Source organism: Bos grunniens, chromosome 7 (genome assembly GCF_055505025.1).
Source record: "Bos grunniens cultivar Pamir isolate PY7600 chromosome 7, Bosgru_T2T1.0, whole genome shotgun sequence".
Taxonomy (NCBI): domain Eukaryota; kingdom Metazoa; phylum Chordata; class Mammalia; order Artiodactyla; family Bovidae; genus Bos; species Bos grunniens.
Window position 1 is genome coordinate 71369498 of NC_141171.1, and position 12265 is coordinate 71381762.

Here is a 12265-nt window from a genome sequence, read left to right on the forward strand (position 1 = left end):
TAAATCTTCAACAGTATGTATGGCATACCTACTATGTATGTGGCAGGTTCTGTATTAGGCACTAGAAATTCAGTGAGAACAAATAAGAATATGGGCTACCCTCATGGAGACTAATTATGAAAGGGAAAATATTAATGCAACAAAAGAGACCTAAATAAATGAATTAGACCCATGAATGGGTATGTGGTACTATGAAAAGGCAGATTTCCCAGGTAGCATTAGTGGTAAAGAACCCACCTGTTAATGCAGGAGATGTAAGAGACATGAATTCAATACCTGTGTTGGGAAGATCCCTGGAAGAGGGCATGGCAACCCACTCCAGTATTCTTGCCTGGAGAATCCCCTGGACAGAGAAGCCTGGTGGGCTACAGTTCACAGGATTGCAAAGAGTTGGACATGACTGAAGCGATTTATCACATGTGTACACACATACTATGAAAAAGAAGGAGAGAATTGCTGTCTCCTGGAGAGCCCAGGCAAAAATCTTAATGGTGTTACAATTGAGACAAGAGTCTGAAGGATAAATAGGTAACAAGACAGAGAAGGGAGGGAGAGTGTTCTAGGCAGAGGAACCAGTGTGTGCAAACCTCTCCAAGAGGAAGATTAGGGTGACTGGGATGGAGAATCAGGGGAGCTTGAGACAAAATAAGAGGCTGGTCAGCAGGGTCTTATGAACCAACATAATGATTGTGGAGTGTATCCTAGCATCAGTGGAGGTCCTTGAAGTGTGTATAACATGGGCAAAATTGTAGCAACACACCCCAAGAGTTCTGGGTGTGCGGAGAACCAGAGAGGAAACAGAGACACACCACTCACTGACCTTGTTCTTTATTCACCTGACCTCATTTAACTTTGACAATGACTCTGAAAGTTTCTAGTCCAGTGTCTTGAAGAGAAACCTGAGGCTCAAAGAAGTTAAATGATTTGCCTGTGTCCAGAGGTTGTTAAGACAGTTGTTAAGACAGTCCAAATGACAGTCTCTATGATGGGAATGAGCGTAGTCTCCCAGAAGAATGGCCAGAAGTTAGTACAAAATAGGACATGGATAGCCAGAAGGGAAGTAAAAAGGCTCTGCCCTTGAGGGTAATCAGCAACATAGAAATGAAACTAAGAATGGCCTGAAAGAGAAGAAATGCAGGAACTTCCTGCATAGAATATAAAGGGGAAAAAAGACTAGAAGGAAATGTACAGAGTTTGCTCACAGAAGCTTACCTCTAAAGGTTATGGATAATTTCTATTGTTTAATTTTTGCTTGCTGTGTTTTCTTAATTTCCCATAATGAAAATTTGTTTCTTGCATAAACAGGGGAAGTACCAGCTGTTATATTTTCAGGGAATCATGTAAGTTCTCCCAGGAAGTTACTATATAATCTTTATTATTTCATCCTCCTATGGATGGAGGATGAAATACCTGGCACATAGTCAGTGCTCAATAGAATAAGTTAAAGGATAAAGTAGTGGAGATAGGATTAAGGATGGTAGAGGGCCAAGTCTGGTGTTTTGTTCTGAAACAATTTTCTGGTCCTCATGTCAAAAATCAATTAGCCTCGTAACAAACTGTTGATTTACCTGCAGTCAGGTAAATCTTCATAGCACAGACCGACCATACCATCAACATATGCCAGTCACAGCCAACAAATGCCTCAGCAAGTTTTAATTGAGCTCTTTCAATGTACCCAGCCCACATAGAGTCTATTGTAGAATAGATACAAGAGCCGTATAAACTGAGGCCGCTTGCCAGAGCAAATATTTTGGTGCTGAGCGATTTGGCTGCATCCAAGCAAGCGAGACCTAAGAACACTGGCTCACAAGGCTGTCTCTTCTAACCAAATGGCACCACGTACTATGATGGTATAATATTAGGTTCTTAATCATGGAAATGCTGGCACCTACTTCGGCGGAAGCTCCCTCCCAGATGGCGTGTCCCACTGTTTTTGTCGTCTGGAACAGTGTGAGGTTTCTTAAATGGTTTTAAGCTTCCAACTCATCTTCCACATAACGGCAGCCTGTTAATTAAGTGGTCCCTTTGTGATTGCATTTGATAAATATGAGATGAGAAGGGTTTATCAAGATGTGAAAAAGAAAGGAAGGCAAAGCAACAGGGAAGAGCTCTTGTGGGCAGAAAGGCCTTTGTGTGGGCATCTTCCGGTGGGCTTCAAGGGACTTGGGGTAGCTTAGGATATGCAGAAAGGAGAAGGTTGGGATTCATAAGCAGAGCTGTCGTCTCTACCCGGTGGACGTCCAGCCAGATGCAAATGGTGTGTGGGTTCATTGTGGCAGCCACACCAACCTGTCTCTTTCCACAGAGGCATGCAGGGAGGTGGAAGCTTTCCAGATCTTTGAGTCGAGTGATTCCAACCACTCGCCTGTGTGCAGTTGTCAGCTATGCTGCCAGGCGCCGTTTTGACTCTAGTTGTCAAGATTCGGGAAGTGCAGCTCCAAAAAAGGTATCTGCTTTGGAAGCAGTGTTCTGTATTCTTGGAGCAGCAGATGACTGGTGACAACGCACAATTAAATATAAATGCTCGGCCCAAGAACTCAACTTGGAGAGTTCGTGAAGTTTCAGGTCTGACTTGTTCAACTTGGCCTATTCCAAAGACCCGGCAAGGTTCTCCAAAATCAGCAGTCCAGGGAATTGGGCCTAATGATAAGTGGAGGCTTCAGTTACACATAGATCTCCTTCAGCCACCCTCCTGCCTTCAGGCAGAAATACATCAGCTGCCAGCTAGAGAAAAGGATCTGTGATACCTAATGACTTCCTTGTCCTGTCTACTGGTTCAGTCTTAGTTCAGCTATTCATGCAGATTATCTATGAGGTGTCTTCTAGGAAGAAAACATATATCTGGGGATGTAATGACTGTGCGGCTGTGCTCCTGCCCTTAGCAACTTACAGTCAAGCAAGCTCATGATTCTGTGAGCACGTGAGGGCAGAGGCTTTCCCTATGTTTTTATACTCCCAACACCTACCCCTACCCTGCTTCCCTGGTGGCTCAGATAGTAAAGAATCTGCCTGCAGTGTGGGAAAACTGGGTCGGGAAGATCCCCTGGAGAAGGGGATGGGTACCCATTCCAGTGTTCTTGCCTGGAGAATCCCATGGATAGACGAGCCTGGCAGGGTACAGTCCCTGGGGTCACAAAGAGTCAGATATGACTGAGTTATTAACACTAACACCTACCCCAGTTCCCGTTGCATAGGAGGTGCTTAATAAGTGCTTGCTGAATGACTGCACAAATGAACACTATTTCCCACTCCCTCCTGTAGTTAATATTGTTTTATATCTTTCCTAACTTTCGCCTCCTGCACTCTGTAATACTTATTTTTTGGCTTTTGTGGTTACAGAGAACAGCTGTTTCTTAACTTCTGTACTGTAATGCCTGGAAATTGTTAATAACTCACCTTTTGGCCATCACCCCTCCAGTTCCCTCTGGTCTTTCCCTGGTGTCAGCATCTGCTCTTGGTCACCTGAAATAAGAAAAATAATTTGTTTTGGCATCTAGTGATCCTTTACAGTTTGCAAAGGTTTTCACTTGTTAAGTATGATTTCAAGAACTGTGAGAGAACCCCTAAAAAGCCCCAATATCCTGGCTGCACACACCCAAATACCACTCCTAACCCACCCCACCTTAACCTTAAAGTACAACATCAGCAGATTTAAACTCTCATTCCATGTTAAAATAAGATTTAGAGATTACCTCCCCTAAAACAAGCATCACATTGACAATCACATTTTTTTAGCACAGTACTGTAAACTATACCAGATCCTGTGCTGAAGGTGGATTATAACACAGTGGAAAGAAAGCTAGAAAAGCACAGGCAAGTCCAGATAATTGACCCCATCCAGACCTGCCCAGCCACAAATCTCTGAACCATAGCAGAGATGTTCAGCAGTTACTGACATGTTTTCATTATTGCTATTATTATTACAGCAACAACTACTACTATTACCGTTAGTGTGTTTCTACTATCTAAACACGAATCCAGTAAATTTCAGCTTCCTTGGTGACATATGAGCTCAACTGTCAATTATGTTTTTACAGCTTTTCATGACTGGGCTGCTCCTTTTGTTTTTATTCACTTTAAGTGTCAACAGATGTTCTCTTAAAATATTCACAAACTATCAAAGGGAAAGGTTTTGATGTCTAGTTAACTTAAATAGAACTGGAACTAAGGAGGAAGGATTTCTTTGCAGGTAATAAGCACAAGACAGAGTTGTGGTCTAAGAGAGACACTTATGTCTTTGTCTCTTAACCTGTTTCTTCTCCTTCCCAAGTTGTGGAGACCCTCCGTTCAGTGGCTGGTTTTGGAAGACTTTGTGATAACTGGTTAAACTCATTGTCACTTGTTCCAGTGGTGAGCCCATAACATCCTGCACTCTGAGCACTTCCCCCGCCTCCACAGGGAGATGCCTTACTTGTTCTTCAGTAAGAAGAACAGCCTCCACCACTCCCCAGGGTGGCTGTCTCCATTTCACACGGCTCCCCTGTAGAAAAAAGTTGATAAGAGGCTTTCCCACTGGTCAGCTGCTCTTGTCTCCTATCCATTACCCAATCTGTTTGCCTGGCTTCTGAGCTCCTGCCATCCAAATTCCATGTATTTCTTGACTCCTCATGTCTGGTCTGCTTGGATTTCTCTCTTCTTGATGTTCCTTTGATACATGCTACCCCTTTGCCTGATTCCCCCTAACTTCCTACCTAGTCTCTGTAAGCCATCATGACCATGTCTTCCCCAACAGAAGAAATACAGAGCTATACCTTCCCCAGCATCTCCTGGAAATGAGATGCTGGAGAAGATTCTTGAGAGTCCCTTGGACTGAAAGAAGATCAAACCAGTAATACTAAAGGAAATCAAACCTGAATATTCTTTGGAAGGACAGATGCTGAAGCTGATTTTCCAGTACTTTGGCCACCTGCTGCGAAGAGCCAACTCATTGGAAAAAACCATGATGCTGGAAAAGATTGAGGGCAGGAGAAGTGGGTGACAGAGGATGAGATGGTTGGATGGCATCTCCAGCTCAATAGGCATGAGTTTTAGCAAACTGTAGGAGATCGTGAAGGACAGGAAAGCCTGGCACACTGCAGTCCATGGGCTTGCAAAGAGTTGGACACAACTTAGCGACTGAACAACAGCAACGACAACAAAGCAGTCTGGCTGAAACTGCTGGACAAGAAATAGGTCACAACTTTTTACAAACAGAGCCTTGTTCTTTCTTATTATCCAGTCCAGGGCCTAAGCCCTTCCTCACTGAGGCTTCTTTAGTCCTGACCAGACTTCCTGGTAAGATGGAAGACACTAAAAATGGCAAATCCATAGAAGAAGTGGAGTTTCGACTTCTCCCCTCTGCCTTGCTCAAAGGGACACAATTTTCTCCAGAAATATGAAAGAGAATTTTTTTTAAAATAGACTTTGTTTTTAGAGCAGTTTTTGGTTCACAGCAAAGTTGAGCAGAAACACAGAGTTCCCATGTATACCCTACCCCAACACATGCACAGCCTCCTCAACTATATACATCCCACACTAGAGTGGAACATTTATTGCAGTTGATGAATTTGTATTAATACATCATTATCATCAAAGTCCATAGCCTACATTAGGGCTCATTCTTGGCGTTGTGCGTTCTATGAGTTTTAACAAATGTATACTAACACATCCCCCATTACTGTATCATGTGGAACAGTTTCATAGCCCTAAATATTCTCTATGCTTTACCTATTCATCCTTCCATCCCCTGGGACCCCTGGCAACCACTGATCCTTTCACCATCTCTATTGTTTTCCCTTTTCCACCACATCATATAATTAGAATCATACAATAGGTAGCCTTTTCCTATTGGCCTCTTTCACTTAGTAACATGCATTTGAGTTACTCCGTGTATTTTCATGGATGGATAGTGATAGTCCATTGTCTGGATGTATCACAGTTTATTGATCCATTCACATGAAAGGCATCTTATTTCCACTTCTTGGCAAATATGAATAAAGTTGCTATAAACATTCATGGAGAATATTGTTTTGTGTTTTTTTTTTGAGAATATTGTTTTTAATTGTATTTCTAATAGATGATTTTTAGGTGAACGAGGATGAGTTACAACAAACATATGTGACTCAGTAAATAGGATACATAGCCACCAACCCAAAGCCTCCCAAGCACCTGTCCCCTCAAATTGTCTGTAGATAAATCTCTCAAGGAGCTTGTAGAAGTCAGATTTTTTTTTCATTTTTTTCTTTTAAATTAAATTTATTTATTTATTTTACTTTACAATATTGTATTGGTTTTTCCATACATTGACTTGAATCCACCATGAGTGTACATGTGTTCTCCATCCTGAATCCCTCCTCCCACCTCCCTCCCCATCCCATCCCTATGGGTCATCCCAGTGCACCAGCCCCAAGCACCCTGTATCATGCATCAAACCTGGACTGGCAATTCGTTTCACATATGATATTTTACACATTTTAATGCCATTCTTCCATATCATCCCACCCTCACCCTCTCCCACAGAGTCCAAAAACTGTTCAATACATCTGTGTCTCTTTTGCTGTCTTGCATACAGTGTTATCATTACCTTCTTTCTGAATTCCATATATATGCATTAGTATACTGTATTGGTGTTTTTCTTTCTGGCTTACTTCACTCTGTATGCTGCTAAGTCACTTCAGTCGTGTCCCACTCCGTGCAACCCCTTAGACGGCAGCCCACCAGGCTCCTCCGTCCCTGGGATTCTCCAGGCAAGAACACTGGAGTGGGTTGCCATGTCCTTCTCCAGTGCATGAAAGTGAAGAGTGAAAGTGAAATCACTCAGTCGTGTCCAAGTCTTAGCAACCCCATGGACTGCAGCTTACCAGGCTCCTCCGCCCATGGGATTTTCCAGGCAAGAGTACTGGAGTAGGTCGCCATTGCCTTCTCCAGTATAATAGGCTCCAGTTTCATCCACCTCATTATAATTGCTTTACAATGCTGTTAGTTTCTGCTGTACAACAACATGGATCCACCATAAGTATCCATATATCCCCCCCTCTTCAGCCTGCCCCCCACACCCCACCCCTCTAGTACATCACAGAGCACTGAGCTGAGTTCCCTGTGCTACACAGCAGCTTCCTACTGGTTAGTTGTTCTACAGAGGGGACCATCTGTGTTGCTGGAACCGTCTATGTTGCTGGGAACAGGTATTCAATCCTGCTCTCCCAGTTTGTCTCTCCCTCCCTTTTCTCCTCTCCCCAGTGTCCACATGGCCTTTCTCAATGGGAGACATAGACTCCCAAAGTCCGATTCAGTCAGCAGGGGAAATCACCAAGTAGAGAAAACATAGGATTCACCTCCAAAAGGAAAGAAACAATGGAAAGTTAAAATATCATTTGCACCAAAGAGGATTATTGTGTACATTGAGGAGTTTGGAAACTAATAACCAAAACTCATCTGATGGAGACATTTTGTTCTTCTCTGAACCTCTTGGGGGAAATGACATGGTGGCTAAAAGAATTGTTGATATGTACTATCGTCTCCCATTAAAAGGAGCTAAAAAAGCCCTGGGCACCAAGATGTGAACTATTTCCTTCAGGGTAGAATGGAGCCACTAAAAATAGCCTTGGAAAATAAGGAGTTGTAGAGGTTCAACAAGGAAAACAAATCAGAAATAAATTTGGCACCAAGAAAGAAAGGAGGAGAAGGAGACGAACTCTCACAAGAAATAAGGGAGAAAGAGGCTATTAGCTTGAGTACATAAAAACAGGTACATTTTTCCCACCCACAGCGCTGCTGGCTGGCATTCCTGCAGCATAAATCAGTCCTTCCAGAGGGGAGGAAGATGAGTCAGGATGAGCCAGGATAGGCTAGGTTAGTCCAGGGTAACAAACAACCCCTCAAATCTCAGGGCTTCAAAGCACAGTGGGTTGTTTTTTTTTCACATTCATACCATCTGTCCAGTGTGGGTGGGTTTGGTGGGTTTACAGTCTCTCCCTGTAATCAGTCAGGGACCCAGGCTGATAAAGGCATTATCTCCCCATGTGCGTCCAGGATCATTATAGAGGTTGGGGGTGTTGCGCTGTTGGGCACCGACAACTGAATGCACCAACCTGGAAATGACGTATAGCATCTTCACTGATGTTTCACTGGCTGGAGCGTCACATCGCCCTGCTTGTGTTGAAGTGGGATAAGGAAGTGAAGAGACATGTGTCCAGGAGGAAGAAAATGAGAAAAAGTGTAAACTCTGCTGGCCACTGACAGAGGAGCCTGGTGGGCTACAGTCCATGCGGTCACAAGGAGTCGGGAGTGGGCTTATCGAATGTCCTTGAGTGTGTACTGAGCCTCATTTCCTCCCTGCAAGAAAAAGGACAGTGTAGTGGTGAACAGCTGAGGCCCTGGAGTCAGGCCAACCCCTACCAGCTGTGTGACCTTGGGCAAATTATTAGTCTCTCTGGACCTCATTTTCCTCAGTTGTCTAAGGTAGATGACAATAGCACCTACCTCATGGGGTTATTGTGAGGATTAAATAAGAACATATGAGAAAAAAGCTTCAGGCCAGAGCTGCTTAAACTAGTCTGTGCCAGCAAACAACTCAGGGAGCTTGGGTACCTGCATTTCTGATCCAGAAGTCTTCCTTGAGGCCTGAGATCTTGCATTCCCAACAAGCTCCCAGTGATGCCCATGTTGCTGGTTCATGGACCATCCCTGAGTAGCAAGGATTTTAGAGCAAACGGTGTTCAGACATGGTAGATTATTCTTAAAACTGGATTGAGGGATTCCAAAGGTTCTGCTGCCTCTGCCCTTGATGAGTGGAAATTACAGCTGCTTGTTGGTGAAAGTTTCTGTGTCTGATGCTTCCAGAGACAAATGTTCCTTGAAGGCTGATGGAGCAGGTGTTAGAATCAGGAGGCCTGGGTTGGTATTCAAATTCTGCTACTCAGCAGTTCTGTGGTTTGCGTGAGTTATAGAAACTCTCTGAATATCTGTATCTACAGCTGTAAAGTGAGCATAATAATACAGATCCACCATTTGTCATCTGTGATTTCACAGTCCAGAGAGCTCTGGATTCTTCAAGTTCCTTCACTAAGTTTGGCATACTCTGACCTGCTGGCAAAAGCTGACCTATACTGACATGAGGCTGTTTATAAGTTTTATTTTATGCTTCTATGACTATTTCTGTGTTTCATTACAGAAATATTGAATGGGTTTGATAATTAAACACTGTTGCAAACCCTTGGGTTTAGAATAATGTATAGCAGGTGTACCATCTACTTTTCAAAAAAACTAAAGTCTCTGATTTGGTGACTTCCCTGGTGGTCCTGTGGTTAAGAATCCACCTTCCAATGCAGGGACATGGGTTTGATCCCTGCTCGGGGAACTAAGATCCCACATGCCACGGGGTAACTAAACCCTCACACTGAAGTGAAGAGCCTGCATGCTGCAACATAGACCCTACACAGCCAAAATTTTAAAAAGAAAGAAATAACTCTGATTTCTGAAACACACCTGGCCTCAAAAGTTTTAAAGCAGACACTGTAGACCTGATAGGAGAAAGGAAAATGTGCTTGTAAGATACTGAACCCCATACCTAACATAAAGTAAGTGCTCAACAAACAGGATTTACTACTGAAGTTATTGTTTATTCAGAGGGAAAGGGAATTTGGGAGGCAAGGTCTGTGGGTCCCCTAAAGACAGACAGGATGGGATCAAGTTTGTCCTTATGTTTTTAGCCCATGATTTGTCTTCTGTTTTCTCCTGGGGGGTGGGGAGAATTTACCATGAGGGTGCAGACAAGGAGATGGAACAAAAGCAAGACTCAGGAAGGTGGAAGGAGCTCTCACTGTGCCCGTGGAGGCAGTCGGCAGGAACTCAGCTTTGCAGGCAGCCAAGGACAGTCACTTTTCTTCAGGCCTCTTTGAACACACTGTTGAGGACTGTTGCCTGAGCAAAGGCCTTGAGTCTTTACCCTGCCACTTACCTGCTGGGGGCACTTGGGATATCTGTCTTCACAGGTCTCAGCTTTCTTAGGTGATAACGGGGCAATAATACAATCCCTGCTCCAGTTGCCTTATTGCAGAGGCCACGTTAAAAGTCACAAATGTGAATGCATTTTGAAAGGGAAACTCTGTGTTCACAGGTTGAGTATAATTATTCATTTGACTACAAGCAGGAGATCAGTGAGAGGACTGACATCACACAGGGAGCTCTGCTTAGCTCGTTCTTTAATCACACTTCTGCTGTCACCTCTAATGGCATTGTTATTTGCACTTGGCTCCCTTCCCTTCATCACCACCATTTGCGCTTGTCAATTAAGGCCAGAGAGATTGAGTTTTCACAAGATTAACTGAGCTGCTCTGGCCCTGCCATTGCTTACAGACAACCGAAATCAAGGCTTTTGAATATTGTTATTTGGACTAACACAGGACAGTTATTTGAAAGAAAACAAGTATAAACAGGACCCAGATTTGAGATTTGTTCTTCTCACTTTTATTGTTAGCTGTGTCTTCAGACTTTTTGGCCAATGACTTTCTCACTGTCTTCATGTTCCATGGTAAGAGCACTGGTTTGGGGTCAGACAGACCAGAGTGAGACCCAGTCCGGATTCTTCTGCTGCCTTGCTGTGTATGTTGTCTAGCAAATTGTGCAACTCTCTGAGCCTCAGTATCCTCATTTTAAAATGGAAATAATTAGAGCTAGCTGGCATGTGTTTTTGTAATGTTTAGGTACCTAGATAGGATGTTAAATTTAAATTTCTTTTGTCTCTAAAATTCACTTAAATCTCCCACACTGAATAATGTAAGTTACTCCTGTCTGCTAAACAGGGGTGCTAGTTCCCTGGGGCAGAAACAATCCAGCAACAGTAACCCCATGAACCAGCAAGGGAAAAAAAGAATGGAAGTTTAAAAGGTGCTGAAAGAGTCTAGAAAGAGATTTTGTTCCATATTCCCTCCCCAGCTCAGGACTGACCCTTCATAACCCAAATGTCTTGGAGGGGAGAGTGCAGCCAAGAGAAATATTTGCAGAGGTTAGAGGTGCCTGGAAGAAGCTAAGGCAGACACTTACACCTGACCATGTCTTCACAAAGGTGCAGAATCAGAGAGTCCAGTGCTATCCTGGGGCTAGGGCCGATAACAGTGGGAGGACTCCTGGGGCAGCATGGCATCCTTTTGGTAGTATTCATGGTCATGAGGCTGGTTTACAAAAGACGGGAGGTTAGTTGGAGACACACAGCACACTCAGGCTAGGAGACAGGACTTGGTAGACAACAGCCTGCCCATTGCTAAGGCAAGAATCCATGAGTGTCCCATGGGCCAAGGGAATGCTGCAGAAGCCAGCAGGGCCTGGGCCCTCAGTAAAAGGCTCTAGGGCAGACAACCAGGGCAAGAGCCAAGAATGTTGCAGGAGAGCAGCCTGAGTGCACAACCAGGGCCTCTGAGAATCTACAAGTGTGCCCATGAGAACACCTAGTAGGCACCTGCCAAAGGGCACTGATTCAAGCAGTCCTGTAAGGGGTCCCTTTTCCCTTCATCCCCACCTCTACTGTGACTCTGAGAAAGCCAACCAGTCACAGGGATAGGAAAGAAAGGTAAGGATATATGAAAAAAGATAACACTGCCCCACAGTCCCCACTGCAGATCCCTATCGTTAGAGTTGTGGGGTGGAGAGGCAGTATTGAATGAAATGAGATATTGAGATATTGAGGGGTAAAGTATTTATTTATTTTGGCTGCACGAGGCTTTGCAGCACATGGGATCTTTGCTGCCACACGTGGGATCTTTAGTTGCAGCCTGCAGTCTCTTAGTTTCGGCATGTAGGATCTAGTTCCCTGATCAGGGATGGAACCTGGGCCCCTGCACTGGGAGTCTTAATTCCTGGACCACCTGGGAAGTCCTGACATATTGAAGTTTTGACCTCATGTCGAGGGGACCATTTAACACCTGAATTGAGTGTAAACAAATAAAACAGAACTTGTTTTCATAACTTAAACTGATGAGAAAGCAACAGATGGAACTGTCCAAGATGTCATCAAGGGGCCTGCAGAGCATTGTGGGTGCAGCATTTGGAGGACTAAAGAAATCCTCTTCTTGGTTGTGCCTCCTTTGAGTTCAGACCACTCAATAAATTGGGTACGTACATCAAGTGCTTAACTGAGGCACTGCTACCTAGCTCAGCTCTCAGATGTCAGTGATTACTACTATTATCTTTATCTTAACATTCATTGCAAGCTGATTTATACCTTTTAGTCAATGTACAGAAACACAGTACACCTAGTAAGTAAGAGGATGGAGACATTTCTTACTCTGCT

At 43.9% G+C, this 12265-nt stretch overlaps 1 long non-coding RNA gene across 2 annotated transcripts; it reads right to left on the reverse strand.

Moving 5' to 3' along the window:
• Positions 1–812: 812 nt before the first annotated feature.
• LOC147369799 (uncharacterized) lies at positions 813–8313 on the reverse strand. 2 transcript variants are annotated; one of them, XR_015167899.1, is made up of 4 exons: positions 8070–8313; positions 4851–4945; positions 3397–3462; positions 813–2640 (listed from the first exon to the last, which is right to left on the reverse strand). It is a non-coding gene; the product is annotated as an uncharacterized LOC147369799 (long non-coding RNA). The 2 variants fall into 2 exon arrangements; XR_015167900.1 differs by lacking the exon at positions 4851–4945 and having other exon boundaries at positions 8070–8200.
• Between the last annotated feature and the right edge of the window lie 3952 nt (positions 8314–12265).